General features: G+C 39.6%; 1 protein-coding gene across 6 annotated transcripts in view; it reads left to right on the plus strand.

Moving 5' to 3' along the window:
- Positions 1–22686: 22686 nt before the first annotated feature.
- Sntg1 (syntrophin gamma 1) overlaps positions 22687–24943 on the plus strand; it is an 825003-nt gene continuing 822746 nt past the window's right edge. For 3 of the 6 annotated variants that reach the window (XM_074068519.1, XM_074068513.1, XM_074068514.1), the window contains exon 1: positions 22690–24201. The gene's annotated coding sequence lies outside the window, so the exon portion shown is untranslated. Of the gene's footprint in view, positions 24202–24943 lie in introns of all 6 variants that reach the window. The other 3 variants (XM_074068516.1, XM_074068515.1, XM_074068512.1) reach the window with 3 other exon arrangements.

A 24943-nucleotide genomic window follows, 5' to 3' on the forward strand; every position in this document is an offset into this window, starting at 1 on the left:
ATTTACAATTTTGTGAATACAACTTTGTGAATAAACCACAGAACATTGAATTGTACAATTGAAAATGGTGAAGTTTATGGTATGTGACTATATCTCAATTCAAAATGAGAGTGGATGGAATGACCCTGCTTTGCAATGTCTGCCTGCCAAGCTGTTATTTAATTATAACTGCGAGTATGTCACATTACTGTGGATTGTAGAATGAGCGTTAAGACAAGCTATGTTCCAATCCACAACTTTTGTTGTTGTCATTTAGATACAGCAGTTTTTCTTGAATAAACTCTCTCCTAATCAATGCAAGCAGTTGAATAATTCATAGGGTTCTAAAAATATTCATTTTGGACAATTTGTTCATTGTTTTTGTGAAACAGAGGGTGTTGGGAGGTTCTGACACCATGTTAAGTGATATCCTGTCATTCTGATTTTTACATATATGTTTTTAAATTATTTGAATAAACTTATTATAGAGTTTTTTGTGTGGGTAGCAAATCCTCTTTTTTATTTTTAAAAATTATTTCATTTTTTATTGTGTTGGGTGGGGGTACATTGTGACATTTATAAGGGTTCTTAAATGTGTCATATATATATCATAGTTATAGAGCTTTTAATGTCTTTTACAAATCCAAGCTTTTGGCTCACATGGGCACCTTTATTATTTGATTGTTTTATTGCTGGTCATGGGTCCTACTTTCCTTTATTCTTGTATGTTTCATAATATTTGCTAAAACCTGATGCTGTCACATTACTGTATAGTGGCCAACTTTAATTTATTTCTTTCCTTGGATGTTGATGTTTCTGGGATTTTTTCTTTAAGATTTGGTCATTGTTTCCTGAGTCTCTTCTGTTTGTTTCTTTGTTTTGTTTTGTTTTGGGATGGGTTTTTTGTTTGTGTTTTAATACCTTACTTTGACATAATGTGAGAAATTCTTCTACCTAGTGGTATGGAGCTCCTAACATCTCTCTATTGTTTTATGTTGTATCCTAGCCTCTTAGAGCTTGCCCCTTATTCTGAACAGCTGAGAGGTAAGTCACTGGTTGGGTCCTGATGGCTCCATTCATTGAGATTTCTACTTACTCTTGATCGTTCTCTGTATAGTTTGTGGAGCTCAGTCAATGTTCTGCATGGTTTCAAGACTGCCTTAGCTTTTACTTCTGCCTGTCCCTTTTGGGTAGATTTCAATTTGTCTTTCAGTTCCATTTTCTCTGTACAAGTGTCCTGATCCTATTCAGCCTAGGATAGATGCCCTTCCTTACTTTTAGCACTCAATTCATGTGTAGCTACATTTGGCTTCTATTAGTTTATGTTAAGAGTTCCTGTGACACAGTTTGCCTCCATTGCTAGCTACAAACTCTGGAGGGCAGGAACATTACTTCAGTCTCTTGTCCTCCAGTGTGAAGCACTGGTACAAGGATCACAAAAGTTTATGAAATTGCCATTAGTATTAGTGTGATGCAAACTTTCAATCTTTGTGTCAGACTACAGAAAAAATAATTTTTCACCTATTTTCTTTTTCACAGAAATTTGCAATATGCTATTTTGTATTAAAATGCCAATAGTTTAAATGAATACTTAAAGCTTTATGCAAAACTGATGACTTCATTCTTAAATGTTGTAGGAACACTCTCTTGCATTTGAACCTTAATAAATACATACATTAATCTGCACCTTGATTAATCATGTCCACCTTCCTGAGAGGTTAACTTCTCACCCCTGAAATCTCGAAGATCAAGTGATACAGGAAACATTTTCTAATGCATTCATTCCTGTTCCATTTGCCAGCTGGGCTAGTTTTTATCCCTGCAAATTCCCTCTCACCTATGTCTCTGTGAGAGCACTTACCATATTCTATCAAAATTTCTATTTACTTTATACCCAGGATGGAACTTCAGTTTTTGTATCTTCAGCACCAAACACAGGAACTTATCCAGAAAGAGTTTTCAAGAGAATGGGTTAAAGTACATTTAACTAAAATATTAATAGACTCATCCCAGACCTTCTTTCTCCTTTTTCTCCCCCCACCCCATGGTGCCTCTCTCTATCTGTCTCTCTCTCTCTTTTTCCCTTTGAGTCAGCATCTCACAGTGTAGCCTGGAAGGTGCAGTCCTGCTGCCTGTACCTCCAGAGTGTTGGGGTGTCAGGTGTACACTGCCATCATTTCTAGCTCTAAAATCTTAATCTCTTAAGCTAGACATGATATCTACAGCTTATGTCTCTCTAGACATGGAGTAGCATGGGTAATTAGAATTTGGTATTTTTTATGGAGCCACGTTAATTTTTATTTTTATGTCTTATGAGTTTATTAACAAGTATATCTAATATCTGCTTGTACACTCTCATTTAATTGAACTAATATTTTAGATATAGAAAGAGCATAGTATATTTACAAATTGCACATGATTGTTGTCATTACAGATTCATCATTTTTCCTGACATTAGTGTGAGGTTTATATTTTTGTGACTGAGATAACTTCTATTACTGAGTTCTAATAAGAGAGGTGGCATATCAGATAGTAGCCAAATAATGTAGTCATCACCTTCAGAATAAATGTAGTGTAACTCAAAACTATGTAGTTTGAGATTACCATTAAAATATTGCAAATCTTTTGGAAAAGTTATTTTATGGAGGTCTTGATGGGAGGGGGTGATAAGAAGGAAAACATACCCACAGTTACCTTTTTGCACTGTGCAGAGTCTGAGCTCTCACACTCAACTGCTTTGGTTTGAGTACTGACTGTCACCAGTTGCATGCTTGGGACATGTAATTGACCTCTCTGAATGTCAGTGTTGGTATCAGAATTCTCTGTACTTAGAAAACTCCAGCATGTGTTAGCTACTGTTATTATTGCAATTATTACTAATATCATTATTGTCATTCCTGTGCCCAAGCAGGAATGCTTTACATCAGGAAAACTTAGAGCAATCTAGCCACTTCTAGGTAACCTGTGCCCCAAAACATGATTCTCCTAGGTCAGAAATATAGAATGCTTTTCTCTGTGCTAAATAAATTTAAGTATGCCAATCCAATGGAGGTCCTGAGCATAAAGCTAAAGAAAATAGACACATATCTGAAAAGCAATAAATGTTTTCAATTCACTTAATTTCAATGTCAGTTAAATTACTACTCAGTGTACCTTTTACAGAGACATGTTGTCTAAAAGATAATTAAAAATGTTTAAATATGAAGTATTTCCTCCTTCCCTGAGTAATTTCTGTTATATTAACTTGCATTATCAGCAATCAACAAGAAGTCAGTGTGGTGTGGTCTCAAGTCTGAAAATTCTGCAGTGGTTTGTTTTAAGCTTCTCCCTCCTCTCCTCCTTTCTTTCGAGGTAATGTGGTCTTTAGCAGGCACTGTGCTACAGTAAGCAGATGGCATCAGAGTCTTCTCAGGGCATGGAACCCATTCCCAGCCTCAGGACTTGTGAACTTCCTTCCAGAATGTTTCAAGATGACTGCCGACAAGCCCCTACCTGAGCTCTTCAAAGCACATTTAGAAAGGCTGCTCTGCCTTCTGAGAATGATCACCTTCTACTCAGAAGTCTTTCTTAATGGAGGTGATTTTACAAACAATGGAAACCTTGTGAAATCAAAAATCTACCCTTCAAAATCTGTTTAGAAAGGAGGTTCAGTGTGTGTGTGTGTGTGTGTGTGTGTGTGTGTGTGTGTGTGTATGTTCACATGCATGTGTATGCAGTGGGGATCATAATGGCTCTTTTGTTCTCCACATAAGTCATGGCTCCCCAATAACATTAACAAAGAAGAGTGATTATCCATACAATAGTCCTGTCGTTTACAGTTGGAGAAGTTGCCTGCTTCCCATATTATAAATAAATTCCTGAATGTATTCAATGGGTATTTTTGGAACACAGATTTTCTGAATAACGTATTTCAAAGTAAAATGTCATTTTTTTCCTTCCATGAGCACTTCAGAATATAAGAACTGTTGGCATTTTTTCCCAAATAAATGTACACTTTTTATTCAGCAATTAAGCTTTCAATTCAAGTGGTTCAAGGCTGTCCAAGTCCCACAGTTCCCAACCCTGCCTGCTATATGCATTTTGTGTAACATAAAATGTACTTACACATAACTGCAATGAAACCTGCCTGACAGAATTAGGAATGACATTGACATTTGCACAGCAGTGTATAAACCAAAGGCAAACACTGAACAGAGTAGAAGAGGCAGGTTAACCCGGGACTAAATATTCAACCTTTGAGAATGTTTTGTTTGATGTTGAAATTAGGTAAGTAGTAGTGATCACTGTGAAACAATTCAGGACAATCACTGCTTGAGTTTTCACAAAGATACAGTTCCTGGCCAGGTGTGGTGACACACACCTGTTGTCTCAGCACTGGGGAGGCTAGACAGGAAGATCATGAACTAGAGACTCTCCGGGGCTATGTAGAAAGACCTTGTTTAAAACAAATAAAACAAAACAAGCCACCACAAAATCAAAACTCAAGATGGTTTCACAAGGCATCTTGGTAGCTACATAGTCTGCTTGAAAATCTCAGACAATTATAATCTGTATTCTCCATTTTTAAATTCTTTCTTATTGTTTCTTTCCCTGAAAAGACAGTTTAAGAAGCTGCAATTCTAGCCAAGGGGTTGCTATGAACTAATAAAGGAAAGGCAGCAATAGGAAAAAAATTTTTTTGAAAAATGCAGTGATATGAGTATACATTTTTGGATAAAAGAAAATGGGCTGGGACATACACAGACAAAGCATTGGAAATGGTAAAAAATCATTCTTCATTCTCTCCCACGCTTATGTAAAGGCACAATAGAATAAGTGCCTTATAGTTTTGAGAGAAATAGAAAATGTGAACGCTTATGAAAATTACATAGTAGGAAGCCAACTAGAGAAAAGCGGTTACCATGTTTTCATTTGAATGTGTTATTTGTTTTGCTTTTTAAAATTTTGCAAAACATACATAAGACGAATTTTATCACCTAGACTACTTTCAGTTGTACAGTTCAGTGGTTTAAGTACATTCACCTTGTTGTGTTGCTGTCACCACTATCGTCTCCAGAAGTTTTTCATTACCCAAATAAGCTCTGTCCCCATTAAATAATAGCTCTTTCTCCCAACCTCCTGTCAGCTTCTGGCAGCTTCTTTTGTCTCTATGAATACAACCACTTCAGGTACCTCTAAAATAAGGTTTTCTCATATCATTTTATGAATAAGATTATTTTAGGATTGATAACAGGATTCCCTATTTGCCTGGGACCTTATTGAGTACATAGTAAATGGAGCTTTTATGTTTAAAGGGAAATGGATACTATAAACTGTACATATCTAAATTTTCTGACAATAAAAAAAATAAAATAACACAGGCCTGTGGTGAGGTTGAGCTAAGAGGATTGCTTATGAGTTTATGATCAACCTGGGCAACATAGCAAGACCCTATCTAAAAGAAAGAAAGAAGGAGATAAAAGGAAGGAAGGAAGGAAGAAAAGAATGGAGGGAAGGAGGGAAGAAAAAGGGAGGGAGGGAAGAAAATAATTGAAGTAAAATTATTTCCATGCCACTGTGTAGAAAGCAGGATCCCCACTTTTGTGAGTTCCCAGTGTCACAGAGACATCCCCTTCTCAGAATTATTCAGTTCCCATAGCTTCTCACGTTAGCTGTGGATCCTAAATAGAAATTTTCTTTTTCTTTTCTTTCTTTTGTTGGTAATAACTTTGAACTTGGAATCTCCACTTGCTAGGCCCTACCACTGAGCCATGCCTCCAGTCCCTTTTTGCCTTTAGTTATTTTTTAGATAAGATCTTGTGTTTTTCTCAGGGGCTGGCCTCTGACCAGATCCACCTATTTACACCTCAGTAGCTGGGAGGACAGGTGTACATCACTACACCCAGCTTTTTGGTTGCTTGGGTTGGCCACAGACTGAAATCTTCCTCATCTTTGCCTAATGATTAGCTGAGATTTACAGGTGTTTACCACCACCACAGGACCCTGAAATTCTCTGTCTAAATTCTGAACTGAGAAAGCAGCAAACAACAGGAGAAGGGGCATTTCCCAGCACTCACACATGTAGGGAGGAAGAGAGAGTAATCTATTTTGAAGAAACACTAAATGACATGCAAACCTGTGAGATTCTTCTGAATCTGCTGTTTTACAGAGGGATGGGCACAAAGGAAACTGCAGGGAAGCTGTGAGCTGTGGATGGCATCAGCAGGTTGAGAGTATTGACATCCCTTCACTCTTCATTTCCATTTATTTCTGAAATAATAGTAATCCATCATTTAAGATACCTTCATAATTTATGTTTTGGAGGGTAAAATGTTTCCCAAGCACACATTTAGAATTTGTTAGATTATATCAACACATCTGAACATCATTGGGACTAATTATACCTCACTTTGCCAGTCTCTCATGCTTATCTGCATAAAATATTGCTTTTTAGCGCTTAATTTTTCAAAGTAAAATATGTAATCTGGCTTACATAATTCCATATTTTAACAGATAAAATTTGGGTTTACAATGTAAAATTCCTTAATTCTTTTTAAAAGTTTATATAAATGACCAAAGGACCAGGTTAGGAGGTGAATAAGTACATTATTTAAAATCTTTGCTGTGAAGCATATAAGCATGATATGAATATCATAAATAATAGGATGAATGCCAAGGTGGTTAAGTAAGTATATTTTTTTCCTCTACACAAAGACACAATAAATTTGTCTTAGCTATTAATAGCAATACGACAAGCCCAAATCCATTGATCTAGTCAGTTCTTAGATGCTGTTGTTTTAATCCTGCTTGTGTCCTCATGTTGAAAGGTTACATGGCCACATCTCATTCAATAGTGATTGCTTCAGGTAAGCTTTAGGAGTTTTGCAGGTAAGGACTTACTTCAGATTGTTAAAAACAAATTAGTGTTAATATCACCGACTGTCATTTTTGTATGTGTCCTAATCATATGAGTAAAGCAATTAAAATAGAAATCCCAAAATCATTGTAGGGTTATAGAACACTTCAGTTGTTTTGATTCCCTCCCATCACTGGGTTTGACATAAACTGACAGCTAAGGACATGGAGTAGCCCCTGCCTTGTTTCCTCCATTACTACATAAAACTTCCCTCCTCAGTCACAGTGTGAGGCTCCTCCAGTCACCTCTGCTGTCTGGTGTCAGTAATTATGAAAGGGGTGAGATTTTTGCCCTACTAATAATCCTATTAGTGACCCTGTTACAATTTAATTTTTCACAGATCAGAGACAAGGGACTTTAGAACTCATGACACAACAAACAGAATAAATTTCATGTTCATACCAATTTTTCATTTCCCCTGCACCCTCCCAGGTTGATGAACAGGTAGACTGAGACTGATATAAAATATATATGTTAAAATTCTCAATACTTACACAGCATCCTTTTAAAATGCATCTGACAATAAAAGTCATTTCTTTGCTCTTAAGATTACATTAGTTGATGTTTGTCACTCTCATTAGAAACAGATTTTTTAATGCCAAGAAACACTTTGAAGTATAACGACTAAGTTTTCTCAAATTTGATACTTGTGTAATTAGAGGTGGAGAGATGTCAGTCATGATAATTTCATAAGTTTCAAGAAATTGTATTTCGTGTCTTGCATTTTCTGGACATTAAGGCTTATGACTTTCTTAATTCTTATTTTGGGTAGAAATTATTTTTAAAATATTCAAGGTGCAAGTCAACTATTAGTTTGAAACTCTAAGAATTTCATTACTTAGTCTACTTTTTAAATGCAATCTGAAGTCTGAACTGGTTGTTGTTGGAATAACAACCCTGGGTCACAATAGTCTCTCCTCCAGCACCAGCTCTATCAGCTCTGCTCTAGAGCTGGTCCTAGTGCTCTGTGCTCAGGAGTCAGATGCAGTTCAGGCTTTGGGGACAGATGTGAAGAGCTAGGTGTTGTCTGAGCCTCACCTTCCCATGGTCACAGGTGGCTACAGAAGCTATGGTAGCAGTCAGTGCCAAGACTGCAAGTCTTCCTAGAGCCACTGCTTCAGCTCTTGTGCATTGTTAAGGCCACTTTTGGGGGTATGTGAACAACAGGCTTACTCCGGCCCAAGCTTCTCATCAAAGAGATGGGTAAGAAGGGAGCTCCGAAATTTTGCTGGAGATTCTGTTGTAACTTTGACCTTTCGTGGTTTCAGCTACAGAGTTGAGAACGTTCCCATGTTAGCTTCTGAGCTGGAAAAGAGAGCTGCCAATGCTCTCTCTCTGCAGCAGGCATTGCCTTCTGCATGGCATTCTTGTCCCTGGAGGGGCAGTGGGAATCTGCAGGGGAGACTCCACAGGTCTTTTCCTGCCCACATAAGGCATGTAAATAGTGAATTCTGAGTGTCTGAAACAGAGATGAAGCTCACTCTGCCAGATTGCTACATCGACGTGGCTCTCTAAATTTGTTTGGGAGACAGGGCCTCCCTATGTAGCCCAGGATGGTCTGGAACTAGACCTTCTTCAGCTTCCAGCCTCAGCCTCTGGAGTACTGGAATTAAAGGCATGCACCACCATGTTCAGCTGGTATTTTAAGTTATTTTCGTCTCTATATTTTGTGTTGGCAGGAAACCTCATAAAATGAAATATTGCAGAAGTCTTGATTTGTTTTCTGTTACTGAAGTACTTATTTATATTCTATTTATCAAATATTCATTTTTACTCCCCCTCTTCCACCAGGATATATTTCTCATGTGGAGCCAATATGGACTCACTTGAGCTGTATCAGCTGCTCTGTAAGGGACCCCAGAACTACCCGTGCATCCCAGCAAGCTTCCTACATCTGGGCATCCGGGGCAGGTTTTCTCTATACTCTCACAAAGTATATATGTACATATATTGCTTAAAAATAGAAAAAGCGGTTGGAAATTACATCCTTTTATAGTCAGGAATTAGGATTGGCGTTAGCAGAATTTGAGCTGCAGTGTGAGAAAGGGATTGGTTGTGTCTGTCTATAGGTATTTTGGGGAAGTGTTGCCTTGCCCCAAAGTCAACAGAAGTTTCAAAGGTGAACTATCATGAGAGGTGGGAGTGCTGTCTGAATCCTGGTTCAAAGGTCACCTACCAGCTAACTAAACTCTAATTTGAGGTGCTCTGAAAAAATGCTAATCTACATTGATTTTTTTCTTCAACTTGGAGCTACCTAAAGTATTCACTAAATGAGTGTCAAAGGAAAGCATGAAGGAATAAAATAAGTGACCGTCACAAGGAGCTGTCTCTGAGAGACACTGAGGCTCTTTTGGTGTAATAGAAGCACTCATTATATAGACTAAGCTAGGTTATTAAGATCTCTGAACCTTTCAGATTTGAAACTATGTTATTGCTACCTCAACTTCAGAGAATGTGAACAATTTTACTTGGCACATACACGTCTTCATTGGTAATGAAGTCTGTGCTGCATACAAAAGGGAAAGAACAACATTTTTTTTTAGCTCTTATAGGTTCCTAGCTGGGAAAAAATCCTGATAATAAAAGGCAGATTAACAGAGAAGAATAAGCAATTTTCATAACACATGCATGTCTGTCACCAGAGAGAGAACTAAGTCTCTCTGGAAAGTAATTATTGTTCAAAGCAGTGGATTGGAGCTCTGTTTTAGACAGTATTTTAACATGAGAGTGACAAGAAAAGGAAGCAAGGAGTTTTGGGAGTTTAAGAGGGAAGGTGGTGAAGTCAGCTGCAGAATTCTCTGACCTCTTGGCCCTGGGGGTGATGATGCTAAGCTTATAAACTGTTCTCTCCTCTAAGGAGGGATTATGTCTCTGGCTTCAGGCTGGAGGTGGGAGAACTAGAAAGAACTTTTGTTTGTGTGAATCCATTTCTGCAATCAGGCAAACAGAGAGAGAAAGAAATTTTTAATTTTAACTGTCCTTAGTTCAAAATCATAGACTTTGTTTTTTGCAGTGTTGGGGATAGAAACCGGGTTCTGGTGCATGGGAGAGAAGTGCTCCACCACTGAGCTACATCCAGAGCCCAACAATCCTTAACATGCACATGTTCCTGTTTTTTTCCATATAGAAGATGAGTTGAAAATGAAGGGAAAGAGGAAGAAGAGGAGGTAGGCAAGAGGAAAATGGAGGAAGAAAAGACATCAGAAAAGCAAAAGGAAGAAGAGGAGGAGAAGTAAAAGTGTTGCCAGAGGGTCAGTGAAGCTCTCTCAGTTTTTGGATCTAACTAGAGGAGAATTCAAGCAATACTGGAAACATGGTGAAAGTGTAGTGTTTAGGACACAAAAGTCACTTTAAGAGGTGAAGATAGTCATCTCAGAAAGAGAGGTCAAGAGTGATCTTCACATACATCACAACAGAAGTTTTTATTGAAGTAGGGGGCTTGGAAGATCAAGTCCCAGCCTACAGGGAGCAATCGACATGGAAGTTGATAAAGAATTGGCTCAAGAATCACTGCTCATGCCATTATCCATGACCACCAATGAAAAACCCACAGGGGAAGACAATTTAAAAGTGCAATGAGTTATTTTTCACGGTAAGGGGCAAAGACAACTCTGGGTCAAAGTAGCCCACCCTAACCTGTTTAGACCAGGTACAGGAGGATGTCATGATGAGTGGCATTCCTGAGCAAAGTTAGTCTTGAGGAGGAGCTGGCCATCTCAGACCATCTCATCAGTCCACACCAGGCCTCCTCCCTATTGTCATATGGAGATGTCTTTTATGTTGCACAGGAGTTTTATAAGGATGTGGAGCAAGAAGCCTAGCTCTAGAAAAGTTTATCATGTAGCATGTAAGCAAGCAGACCATGAGAGAGACAGAGACAGAGAGAGACAGAGACAGAGAGAGACCAGGGCTCTCAGCATGTACACACTGAACCAAGGATTCTCCATTTTAGAGTTCCCTTTGAAAGGGAAGGAAACCTAAAACTTGAAAGTGTTTGATGTGCCCACCATAGAGGAGCTAATAAAGTAATCTTAAACTGACAAAGGGGAAGGTGACCAAGAAGTAATGAAGAGGTTTGGTAAAGATGAACCAATGTGGGATGTAATACACATGTGCATGGAAGCAATGCTAGGAATCTCTCTGTATAGCTATCTTCATCTCAAGCTAGCAAAAATGCTATGTCTTTGAGGTTCTGCAATGCAAGAAACTGCTTGTGGAGGAAACTACTCCATTTATTTCTAGGTTGAGGGGTTCCTTTGGAAGTCAGAGAATATATTTTCCTAAGTATTAATTAGGAGACAAGGAGGGGAGAACACTGAGATTAACTAGGAGCAGTATGAGGTCTCCAGACCTGGAGGTTTGTCACATTTGTGATTTAGCTGAGAATTTCCAGAAAAAGTTGCCAGGGTCTTCCCTCTCCAGAGCACCTCCACTTCCTTCTCCTCTTAGAAAGTCAGCCAGCACCTGGGACCTCAACCTCCTGTTACAGAATGACAACATTCAGGTATGTGCTCCCACCCCAAGCACCTTTGTTGGGACACTGTTTTGTTCCAGGCCATGCTTCCACTACTTGAGGTACAAAGATCATAAGATTCTAGCTCTGTCCTCTCCTTATTCATTCTTAGTGAGCCAGATATACCAAAAATAGAAATCTGGTGCTATCTATTCCCAATTTTTCTATTAAATGTTTGAAACACGCAACCAACTCACAGAAGGACAGGAAAAAAGAGTGGCGAGGTCTGTAACATAGGTTTAAGTTCTACATCCCCAAAGTGCCTGAACCTACTTCTCTGGGATTCCCATTTAGGAGTGTCAATACATTTCCCCCATTTTGCTTTAAGAACTAAATTAAGTAAAGGAATTATGATTCATTAAGAAACATAATACAGAATTGTGTGCTGGGATAGATTCATTATCTCCTTATTCCATTTAGTTTAAGTACAGAAAATAAAAATAAAGGGGTTGGGAAGAGAAGAAGGGAGGAAAGACAGAGAAAGAGAGAAGTTCTTAAGTGTGCAGAGAAGGATATGATTAACTCACCTAGTTTGTTTGTGAAGGAAAATGTATCATTTGAAGTCTAAATACAGTAAGCCTGCCTTACTTCCAGATTTATTACACCTGATTTTGACCAAACATAATAATATATTTAAAAATACAAAAGAAATTTCAAAAACAAAAAATGTTAAATTCCTCCTTGTGCATTACACAGCTCAGCTAAAGGCAGAGAAGATTTCTGTCAGCCCTGTGTTATCGTCTGCTGTGTTAAATCATTGTGTGATCTGCTGAGTGATTCCTTCACCTTTACTTTGTGAAAATCTGCCTGTCAAAAAGCAAATGGTGCCTAAAAGACATGTAAAGTTAATGTGCTTAATTTAAGTGACAAAGTGAAATTTTGAGATTTGTGACAGGTTATATGTCTTTAGTGGAAATTAGACAGTGTTATGGGAAAAATGAATCAAGCATCTGCAACACAATACTGAATTCTATACATCCTGAGCAATCAAAGTTTTTCTGCCATGGTGCTGTCCTTAGAACCATATACTGGCTGATATCAAGGCTGGTCTGTAACATATACTATAGTAGTTTACTATTGCTGTGAAAAACACTACTTCAAGTACATAAGCCTCAGTCATCTAATCTCAGGAGGGCTTACACATGTGTCTGTGGTAAACTGGGGACATGGTTAGGAAGGACCCCAAAAGGTCCACCAAATACCTTTCAAGGTGTACCAACAAGTAAGCCCATCTGCTTTTTATTATGGAATACCTGGGAGAACAAAGACAGCTATTCCTGTTAAAACACAGCTCAAAGATGAATCAGTATCCCAATGGTAAACAATATCCTCTAAAACAGGAGGCTAAGGAGTGATTGCAACCAATTGTTAAGAGATTCCTAAGGCATGGGCTGCTGGTAAACAAAGCTGTGGTTCCAATTCACCCTCTAGTGGCCAATCCATATACTATTCTATCTCAAATACATAAAGGTAGTAAATGGTTCAGTTTTAGACTTAAAAGATGCTTTCTCTACTATCACTCTGCATCAAGATTCCTAATATCTCTTTATCTTTCAATGGGAGAATCCCTTTACAAGGGGAAAACAAAAGCATATGTGGACTGTAGTGCCCCAAGAATTGTAAGATAAGCCCCCACCTGTTTTCCAAGGCATTAGGAAAAGACTTGAGGGACCTTCAGATCAATATGTAGATGACCTCCTGAGCTATAATTCAATCCAAGACATTTCAAATGTCAACACTATCTTGGTTCTTAATTTCTTAGCTGATAAGGGATATAAAGTCTCAAAGAATAAGGCCCAAGTCTCCTTATAGGGAGTTCACTATCTAGGTAATATCCTCACTCTGAGGGCCTGGAGACTCAGCTGATAAGATAGAAGCCATCTCTAGTCTGGGAATGTCACTGACTAAACATCACTCTGTTCATTCTTGGAAATGGCAGGGTTCTGCTAGATCTGGACACTAACTTTGGAATCATAGCTAAGCCTCTACATGAGGCCAAAATAGGGGCCACATAATGGACCTTACAATGGGCTGAAGAAACAGATGATGCTGGTAGAACACTAAGAAAAGCTCTTGCTGAGGCCCCAACCCTATGGATTCCCAGTTTAGAAAAATCTTTTGTACTCTATGTGTCAAAAAGGAAGGGAATTTCTGTGGGTGTCCTGACTCCAAAATTAGGACAGAACCTCATCCAGTGGACTATCTTTCTAAGAAACTGGATGGTACAGCAATAGGTTGGCCAGGATGTCTGAGAGCAATAGATCTCCTAGTCCTCCTAGTGGAGGAGGCCACAAAAATAACCCTAGGCCAACAGCTAGAAGTTCTGTCCTCCATCAGATCACAGCCACCTAGAATTGAAAAGTTACTTCTAGATGTCCAGGAATGATTAACTAAATCTTAAGCCATCCTTTTAGAATTCTTGGTAGTGACAATAAGGAATTGTAATGTATTCAATTCTGCATCTTTGCTGTGTTCTGAATGAATGATTGAGCATTCTTATGATCAGGTGAGGGTACAAACCTATGTCAGCAAGTCAGACTTGACAGACAAGAAACTTGTTGAATCTGAGGATAAATGGTTTACTGATGGAAGTAGTTTTGTGCTAAGTGGAGAAAGAAAGGTAAGATATGCAGTGGTGAGTCATGAGGAAGTCATTGTAGCACCGCCCTTGCTGACTGGGACTTCTGCCCAAAAGGCTGAATTAATAGCTTTAACTAGAGCTTTGACTTTGGGAAAGGGAAAACAACTCAATATCTGTACTGATTCCAAACCTGCCTTCCTAGTGCTACATGTTCTTGCAGCTACATGGAAGGAAAAGGGACTTCTCTTCGGGGAGACACTGGCCCAGTGAAACATGGAAAGGAAATCCTTCAGCTATTGGAGGCTATTCATCTACCAGAGGAGGTGGCAGTGATTCACTGCCACATACATCAAAAAGACTGAAGTCTGGTGTGACAAGGGAACAGCCAAACAGACCAAGAGGCAAACAGCTCTGCAACCTCTAGGTGCATTACCAGTCTTTTCCCTGGTACTCTTTCCCCCACAGGAGTTGATAGATTCAAATTATACTCCTGATGATGAAAAAAAGGCTACCCAAAAGGGAGGATGTAAAGAGAGAGTTTGGTGACACGTTAGTCTTGTCCCCAAGTAACCCAATGGAAAGTAATAAAGTCCATACATGACTTTCTACTTGGGCTGAAATACAACCTAAGGACTAATAAACAAGCTGTTTGTGGGGCCTGAATAAAAGGTCTACAAGTAAAACTGGTTTGCCAAGGCTGTTCCCTGTGCTCCCATAACAACCCTGGCCCTAAGATTCCTCCACTGGTTGATCCAAGCCAGAGGCAGAGCTCTTACTGGGGAGAGGATTGGCAGATTGATTTCACTCATGTGCCCCCCTGCCAAGGATACAAGCATGGACTTATTTTCATAGATATCTTTACAGCATGGATTGAGGATTTTCTCACCTGAATAGAAAAGGCCTCTGTGGTGGCAGAGACCCTTTTAAAAGAGATTATTCCTAGATTTCGCCTGCTCTGGACACTCCAGAGCAATAATGGACCTGTGTTATTCACAAGTAACCCAGGGAGTGGCCCAGTCCATGGAAATTAAAAATCATTTGCTTTTAGCTTAGAGACCTTACTCCTCTGGTAAGGTGGAAAGGACCAATCACACAATCAAATGGACCTTGGCTAAACTTTGCCAAGAGACCCTCCAGAGAACGGAATCAGCTTTTTCCTGTTGCCCTGCTGTGTATTAGAAATGCCCCAAGGCATAAGATCCATCTAAGCACTTTTCAAATGCTTTATTCAGGCCATTTCTTTCCACTGACTTAGTGACACAGTCCTAGACTGACAATCTTCTAATATATATAATGAATCTAGGAACATTTCAACAAGCAATCCAAAAGTTGGGAAACAAGTTCCTATGGGCCCAAACAAAATTGGAACACTCAGAATTGAACCAAGAGAGCAGGTGTTAATTAAGTCACAGAAGAAAGGAGCCCCAGCTGACCAACTTCTGCCCCAAAAGAGGGCCCCTATCTATGGATCCTGGCTATGGCCGTGCTATCAAAGTGCATGGAATGGATAGTTGGATTCACCTTTCTAGAGCAAAATTTGTAAAGGAAGAATCTGCTTCCAGCCAAGCACAGCCTGAGGCTTACTCCTGTGAGCAAATGGAAGATCTGAAATTCTTCTGGAGGTACCAAAAGGCTTCAATTTAAAAAGTAAATAAAAACTTGTTAGCTTTGCTTGTGTCTCTCTCAGTCCCATTTCCCAAATACTACCATTCTTCTGGGACTAATCCCTGCTTTGGCCTGCCCTTAGAGGATTCTTTAAATCATACCCATTTACTAACTGCTCCAAGTCTCATCCCAGCTTCTAAATAAAGCTGTATTGGGGCTATATTGGCCAAAACCTTGTCAGTATGGAAAAATAAGGATAATGAATATCTCTGTATGCTTTTCATGAGCTTAACTATTTTGGGGAACACCAGGGGTATTGCTCTCATGTGGGTCTAATTTCTATCAATGTTCATAGATAGAACATTGGTTCTATCTGAATGGACTATCACTTACATCCTGTTACACTTGGCCCATAGTATAAATATTGCCCTAAATAATCAGTCCTTAAGTGCCCCAGTTACAACAAAAATGCAGACCAATTTAACCATTCAATCCATTCCTCTCCTAAGAAGGCCAAAAGTAATCACAAAATAGGTATCAGAGTAAAAAGACTGTCTGCCCCCTCTTAGATTACCAAAACTATCTAAAGATTTTGTTAATAGCCATAGAAAATTAACAAAACACATAACCATTGCTTCAGAGCCAGACTCTCTGATGATTGTCGCTGCTCAAAATAAAAGACAATTAGATCTGACAGCTAAAAGAAGTTTCCAAATTTGACAAAATCAGAGTCCTGGAAACATTATTTAAGACTTGGGATTGGGCATCCTGGTTGCTGCACCTGGCAGGGCCCCTTCTGATGCCCCTGTCAGTATATATGTTCAGGTCATAGCTTCTGAACTTGCTAGCCAGATTTATCTATTCCAGTATGGAAGCCTTTAAGATACAAACCATTTTGTGATAGGGCTATCACTCTCTGGAGGTGAACGAGATTCCCATGAACAATCTTAATCAGGCTGGACAAAGATTTAGACAACAAACTCCATCTTATGGCTAAATGAGTCCCAAGGGGTAGCAGTAGGAGGAGCAATATCCCTACTGGGTGGGTTTTTCAGCCTCTTGCCAGCTCTGAAGCAGGCTGAAGACAACCCCTAAACCCAAAAATGGTTTTTTGGGGAAATATTTTTCCTCAGGTGGAAGTTGAGGTGGGCAGAATTTAGGGAAAGGTCAGGACACTTAAGACCCTGTAGCTTAATTTAAGCACCTTAAGTTGGGCTCCTCCTTCCCTCATTCTCTGAGCAGAGGGCTCCTTTTCAATTGAAAATCCTTTGTTAAGCTACAAAGAGTGGAAATTTGTTCCCTTATGGACTTGTGGTACCTGAAAATTAGCATAAGTGTATGTGTGAGTCTACACAGATCCTCCACTGGCTTGAAGGCCATTGGAGAAAGGGAGTGACACAGGTTTCTCTTCACTTCCAAGTTAATGTCTTAAAACAAAAATCTCTTTCTTGAATGCAGCAACTCCATCCACCTAGCAAAACCATACCTGTAATTCCATTCCTCTTTTACCTATAATAAACTCTGTCATTTCCCTTACTAAATCCACATGTTCTGCTTGTATTCTTCTATGCCACAGCATAGAAGACCTGGAAATCTTCTGATCAGAATTCTCAAGGTCTACAACAGACAGGCAGTTGATTGGACTCAGCTCTACTTTTTATCCTGTCTCCTCCTCTAGCAGGCTTGGTGGGGGAAGAGGTCACATGTGAGCTAAACTGTCCAAAGGCTTTTGAGGCACAATCTTGGAACCAATACAACATTACTTTTGCTACTTTGTATTGGTAAAAGCAAATCTCAAGGTTATTCTGGGTCAAGAAGTAGAGAAATAGATTGTAGCTCTATGGAAACTGAAAGACTCATTGCAGAATGCAGACAGGTCACTTATTAAATTTATTATTTCAATAAATCCATTAGATAGGAAGACAGAGGGCTAGATTGATAGGTAAAGTAGGTAGGCAGTTAGACAAATAGGAAGATAGATAGATGATAGATAGATACATAGATAGATAGATATGCTTTACTCATCTGTGTGTCTGACCAGCTGGCTGATACATGACCTACTGCATAGATAGTTTGTAACATAAGGTACAGTTACATTCCTGTTGGAGGCAGTTTGTTTTGTTTCATTTTTTTTTCATCTATTGAATTGGACAAAACTATGAATCAATATAAAAAGAAAATATGTGTTACATGCAACTTATGGTTATTGGAATTCATCACAAATTTGTATTTTTATACATTGCTTTTTGGAATTGTGTTTACTTTCAATATTCTGGAAACAATAAGCATGTGTAAGTATTTATGAAGCAAGAAATGAAAAGCTTCTGTTTACTAATTTTTTCTTAACCTTTCTCTTATCAGAACCTAAATGAGTTTATGTTGGCATGATCTTACTTAGAGCATGTATGCTTTCTAGGATTTACATAGTAGGACCCTGGTGAGAACATAGAGTTATTAAGAAGTCATCAACCCAAAAACCTTGACACCTGACCACACTTGCACTTCTCACTTTAGATACACTCGAATAGCAGTTTTAGGTGTATGACAAAAGAGAAAATTTTGTGGGTGCTGTGTCTCTGAAGGACAGATATTCAACCCTTTACTAAGAGCTGATAACTTAACATCATAAGAGGAGTGTGATGTTGGGACACTTGTGTCGGGATGCTGTGGAAAAGGAAAATGTATAGGGGCTGTAAGTATAAGGCCACAGGGAGAGTTGCAAAGACAAATCTCGGATATTAACTTGAAATCAGAGTACTGCTCACATGGATGGGTCCTGGAAGGAACTGTAGAACAACACTTGCTCACCATACACAGGTGGCTAGTTCTCCATGATTCTCCCATGTAGGGTTGGACAAGTTGATTTCCTGCCTTTCTGTAGGTCTTTTTTTTCCCTTCCTCCTCCTATCTCTGTCTCTGTCTCTGTCTCTGTCTCTCACTTTCTCTCTCTCTTACACACACCATACATTATAAACTATAAAAGCAGCTACTTTAAATTGATATTTCCCTTTTGTTGACTCTTTCTCCCCCCAGAAAAATGCACATGAGGAAAAAGGTTTATCTCATGAAACTAGGTACATAAATACACTAAATGTCATAAAATAAGTTTGTGAAAAACGATGCTCCACCCACATAATGGAATTATATGCAGCCCTTAAAAGTGCTTGTAAAGACTGGATAAGAACATAGAAAAATCTCAGAAGTAGCATTAAATAAAATGTAAAAGTTGAAATGTACTGTGATAGTTAATTGGGGGCAAGAAATATATTTGGAAAAGTTTAGGAGAATACACAAAAAAATAGTGATGCAATTGGTAGGTAAGGAGAGGCCAAAGGGATTTCTTTATTCCTTTCCATTTTTTCCATAGGCATCATATTTATTTTTATGATAGAAAACACATTTACAGATTGAATTGTCACATAATATTCTTTCCACAGAAGAGAAGATAATGGAAGTGTAAGGATTAGAGATCATGGGAGACATTAACAATAACATCTAGTTTATGGCCTCACTTTTGTTTTTGTCAGACTATGAGTTATTTTAGTAATATTGCAAACGAATATTCATCTGGTTAATTATACTAAAGGACTTCAATTATGAAAGCATATGAGGAGAATTCGTCTAAAAATAAACTATCTATCACAACATTGAAAAAAAACCTTTGATAATTTCAAAATGGATGAGTTGTTTTTATAAACTACTTTATTACAGGAAATAACCACAGAATTAAAACTCTTAGCCTGTATGTAACAAATATTTGTTAGATCTGAAGAGCAATAACAATATTTTGCTCAGTTTGTTACTCTCAGCAAATATCACAAAACTTCATTCTCTCATATCAACTATTTTCCAGAAGTCACTATAAGCTTGGGCATTGTTCTTGGGCAGGGGACACATAGGGCACACAAGATTGTGAAGCCTGAAGTATAGAGGGAAAGGAGAAACAATAAGGAAAATCACACACCAATACGTTCTGCTTTTGATTATTTTTGTAAATAAATTTAAACATTATGGTGGACAAAGAGACAGTGAAGATCCACTAAGTTGGCTCCTTAAAGGGAGCCTCTTGAAAATCTGGCATCTGAGCAGAAATTACAACTAAAAGGAGCCAGCCATGTGAAGATATGAGGGCAGCATTTCAGGCTTGGGAAATGGCTGAGGCAATGTCCAATGTGAATATCCAGAGCATGCACAATCAAGAAGAAAGAGAAATCAGATTAGAATCAAACAGGCAAAGCCAGATGCTGTCCCACATGCATTAGGAAACCCTGGTAAGATTCAGTAATGCATGACATGCCATGGTTCATGTTGTGAGAATTCTTTCCCACTGCCCTGCTGAGGAAGGAGTCCATGAATTAGTAGATATTAGTATAGATAAGATGCAGCTTGGACTAGAGTGAAAAATTTACACAGGAGGAAGTAAATGGGGTATATTTTAGGAACAAACACATCTGACCTAGTTGCATCTACACAGATTGTGAATGAAGAAAGGCAAGCACTGAGATAGATGACACATTGGTTGTAAGCTTTAATCAGTTGGGTGACAGTGCATTTATTTGATGGAGACAATGGTCTGAAGAACAGATTTGCTGGGTGGTGGAAAACATGAGCATAGAACTGTACTGAAGACACTGCAAACATTAATTAAAAGTGATTCAGATATAGATATTGGATATATAATTATCTCTAATGAGAAAGAAGTGGAGCAAGCACAGAAATGATTGGAAATGTATTAATGAAAAAGGAAACTGATAAATTACATATCCAGTCTTGTAATTCAGGTGTAGAAATAATGAGCAGAGGGCATTCCATACATGACAATTTTATCTATATTTTTGTAGAAATATTCAAGGCATATGAATGTTTTTACATACATTGTTTTTTTGCACATAATTCAGTAAGGTTAACAGACATAATATTATCACTCACAAGGTAAAAAGATGAGTCTAAAGTGTTAGAAGTTTTATGTCTCAGGTTCTCACATAAAATAGTCATTAGTATAAATCAAATTTTATGGAAGTTTTTCTTTGTGCTACAAAAGTACTTTCCCTACTGGACTTCAAATTGTTTCCAAAATGTGCTACAAACTAATATTTCCAAGATTCCTACACTGTGAAGGTGGACTGGGTGAAAATTGTATCCTGGTTTTATAAACTTAGATTAAGAGAGATGATTTAGGACTTGCTGTTTACTATGCTTTCTTCTGAACATAATGTTTCATATATTACTTTGATGGCTCACATTCATATTTTACAAGAATAAAATCCATTTAAAGTAAATTTTTACAATCTACTGCAAGGGAGAAGTTTCTTAGAATAGTTCTTCAATTCATTTCAGTTTATCTGTCCCCTTGTTTTGTTGTACTTCGTGATACTCATTTGTAGCATTAGATGCTAAACTACATTTGATTTTCATCATCTTAATTTCCATAATGGGTTACACAACTTGATGAGGGTAAATAGAGAAAATTTTGCTTCTTCCAAGAAAAGACATCAAACTAACATAATCTGTTATTGCTGACAGCTCAAATTAATCAACTGTTTCTTTTTTCTTTTCCTGGCAGGGGAGAGGGAAAGCAAGGAGGGTGAAGGAGAGACACTGTGCTTTAGTGTCAATCAATGTTCAGAAAGAAAGGAAAATCTGTTCCCCTCTATCTGAATAATCAAGTGCATATGTTTTTAATTTGCAACATCTTTGTATTCTGTGTCTCATTTAAATGCTTTTCTTTTGTTTGGTGTGTAAATTTTCTCTGATTATTCATGTTCCTATATCTCCAGAGAAAATAATTTAAACAACCAATTAAATAAACTGAAATAGACAGACTGAAATACAGCAGAGAAAACGTCTTTATTGATAGGATATTATGGTGCCAGAAGGGTGTACCGTCAAGGAGAGCTTTCTTCCTCTAAAAAAAACTGAGTATCTTTTGAAACTTATTTTTACAGGTGACACTTACCTGTTCCCTCAGATACAATAAGCGTATAATAGCACTTGCATTTGAGAAAAGAAAAACTTGATGTACCACAATTCTGGGCAATCTATTTTCACAAGAACCAGAAAACAAAACCAACTCTTCAAAGTTAGCTCCCAGTAGCAAATATTCTCTTCAGGTTCTTATATTACAGTGAGTTCAGGCAGCTTCACCAGACCCAATTTTCGGAGATTCATTCAGATTTTTTAATGATTCCCGTGTTCAATAGGGTTGGTGGAGAAAGTTACCAAGGGCCTTCCTTGCACTGGGAGCATTTCCTGTGGCTGGAGCTCCACTTAGCGTCCAAGGCCTGCAATGAGTTCAACACTGACGGTGGCCTCTTCCAGCCGAGCCTGGGTCAGGTAGAAGCCGCCCGGGGAGAAAACAAGGCATTGCTGCTGCAGGGCATGGCTCAAAGTCCCAAGAAAACAGGGAGTTTTCTTGTGAGTAAATGAGTTGCCTGCTTGAGCTTTCCTGGCTGCATCTCGTTTTTCCTCTGGAACCACCTGGCGCCATGCTCACTTGGCTGCCAGGCGAAGATCAGTCCACCAGAATGGCTGGTTGGGAACCAGCGCAGCGCTGCGCTCTAACCCTAGGTGGAACTGGGGAGGAAGGCACATCTCCGACCTCGCCCCCAGTGTCACAGTCAGAGGAGGAAGAACCTGAGAAACTGCGAGGGAAGGGAGATCATAGGCATTGGCCCATCCTAGTTACAGGCAGACATCACTATCGCCACCGGTGCCATTATTCCCGCCCACCAGTGCCCCTCGCTGGTCCTCCCGCGAATGTCCCCTCAAGTCTATTGACCATCTCCGATGCAGAAATCCGCGGTGCCCACGCTCGACTCCTGAAGAGGTGGGCTGCGTCATGGACGCCCCCATTTTTTTCTCCCTCATCCCTCTTTTCCCTGTGGTTTCCAAGGTCTGTGTGGACGTGATTTGAAACAGTTTCCAACAGTGTCCATGTCGTAGACTTCAATTCCCGTCTGACTCCACCAGCACCTTTGCCAAGTGTGGGTGGCGGAGCCCTGGGCGACCGTCCGCAGGACTCCCCCACCCAAGCCCGCCTACAGGCTTCACGTCAACCCGATGCCCAGGGCAGGGGAGCGGGGGAAGTAGGGGCCGCGAGCGGCGGGAGCGCGGAGTCTGCGAGGCCAGGAGTCCCCGACTCCCACGGGGGAGAGAGGGGCTGCTCGGGGATAGGGAAACGCTCTGGAAGCCCAGGCCAGCTGCTGGGCTGGTGGGGCTTGGTTCTGGGTTTTGAAGAGCAGGGATGGCCTAGCCCTCCCGCGACTTTAGGGGTTCCCTTTGTCCCCTCCGTGGTGCGACAAGCCACTTCCCGCCCTGCAGGAGCCCGGGCTATGGGCGGCTCGCGAGCTCGGCGCTGGGGACGCAGCCGCCCGAGGTTCCTGCCCGGCCTCTAGCTCACCAGCCCAGGGACGTTCCCGCCAGCTGCGTCCGCAGGATGCGACTGTGAACCAATTCAGCAGCGCTTTAAAAGGTAGCAACCTCAGCAATCCTTTGGTTCGGTCTTTTTATTTTCTAACAATTATCTGTGGTTTCTGTGTGGATGATCTAAGAATTTTTAGTATTTCTAATCTAGGAATTTCAAATAGGGCTTTTCAAAATGTAAACGCAGTTCCTCGAATTGGGCAAGATTTCGGAGTCTTCCAAAATAGTCCTTTTCTTATGTAATTAAAGACCCATGAGCGTTCCAAAGAAGCTCTGGGTTTCCCACAGTACACAATCTCTCTCTCTCTCTCTCTCTTTCTCTCTCTCTCTCACACACTCTCTCATCTCATCTCACTCTCTCTCCCTCTCTTGTGCGCGTGTGTGCGCGCGCGTGTTCGTGCGTCCTCTTTCGTTTCTACCATTAAGAAACTCGTTCAGGGCTACTGGAAAGTCAGGAGAGGCTCAGATCTTATTTCCGATGGATTCCTGCCTTTCTGGAAAAGCTGCCACCAAGTAAGCATGGTGCTATTGCTTTGAAAAACAATTAACCCCTATCAAAAAATAAAGCACCGAAGGAGGAAACTCGAGGCTGGAAGAGAAAGAAGGTGCTGGCTCAGATTCAGTAGTGGAGGAAAGTGCAATCCTGGGTCAGACTGGGGGTTCCGGCCCCCTTACTTCAGCACTGGAGGGCATGGACAGCGTCTCCGGACTGGATTGTAGCCACCAGGACAAAACTGCGCTGGCGCCACCACTGTCCTCACCACCACTGTCGTCGTCGCCAGGGGCAGCTGAGCATCCTGCTTCTCGTAGCTGAAAAGCAGTATCTTCTGATATCCCCTGCCTTCCTCATCCCTTTCTTGATGGACAAAAAATAACCCTCTCTCTATCGCCCTGCTACACCTGGGAACTGGGCTCTGTGGAGTACTGCTTCACAATTTAACTGAATAGCAACTTCAAGAATAATTTTTCTACAGGGGCTGAGAGAGATGCAGGAAGAAGAGTGAACTTGAAGTTCTCAGAAGCACTGAGAAATCATGGGCTCTGCAGTAGGGGCTGAAACACTCAAAGGCCCACAGATCTTGAAATGAGCGCATGTTCCTGAGTGGATTTCAACTGTGGTGGAAATAGCTTTGCCAGAGATTGGAGATCTACTCAAACCCCTACGTCGGAGAAACAGAAAAGACTTCTGTTTCCTCTACTTCGCAGGTAAGTGATGTTACTGTTATTTCTGTTTTATACAGTTTTGAAACTCTAATGACTTTTCCCAAGGTTTAGTAGAAAGAACGTAAACAGCATTTTTTGGAGAAGATAAGCAATTTGGTTTCATTCTTACATGATTGTAGCTCACTCTTTGGAAATCTCTCACTTGATAAAATAGTCTGATATTTTACTCCTCTAAACTCTAATGTGACAATAATAAAAATTATATATAGTTGGCTTACATTAGAATAGTGAACTTTTAGTTGGACATTTTCTTATTGTTTAATTAATACCCTTGTGGATTTGTGTATATCTTGTCTTGTTTTCTTCAAGACTAAAACTTGTGTTTTGCAAGAGGGTGTTTCTTGATCTTATACTTGTGGTTCACAGTGATCCTGCCTGTGCTTATAGTGTGTGAGACTCAAAGAATTGAAGTATACATGGTTTAACCATCCCTTTAAATATATCTTATAGATTTATATTTTGTCAAAGCATTTATAGGCACAAATTATATGAACCTCTGATCCCTTTCTTCATCCAAACCCCCAAGTATAGCTGCACCTGTAGAATTTTATCTAAAGAAATACATACATTTTTACTTAGTATCTTTTCCTCAACCTTTTAAGTCTCAAGACTGCTTATTCAAGCCAGACCCTCTGGAAGGCAAAAGATGGGAAGCTTTATTTTGCCTCTGTAGGAAGCTGCATTTTGATAGCATTCTGATGTATTAGTGCTACCTAATACAATT

The sequence above is a fragment of the Castor canadensis genome, chromosome 3 (genome assembly GCF_047511655.1).
Source record: "Castor canadensis chromosome 3, mCasCan1.hap1v2, whole genome shotgun sequence".
NCBI classification, from domain to species: domain Eukaryota; kingdom Metazoa; phylum Chordata; class Mammalia; order Rodentia; family Castoridae; genus Castor; species Castor canadensis.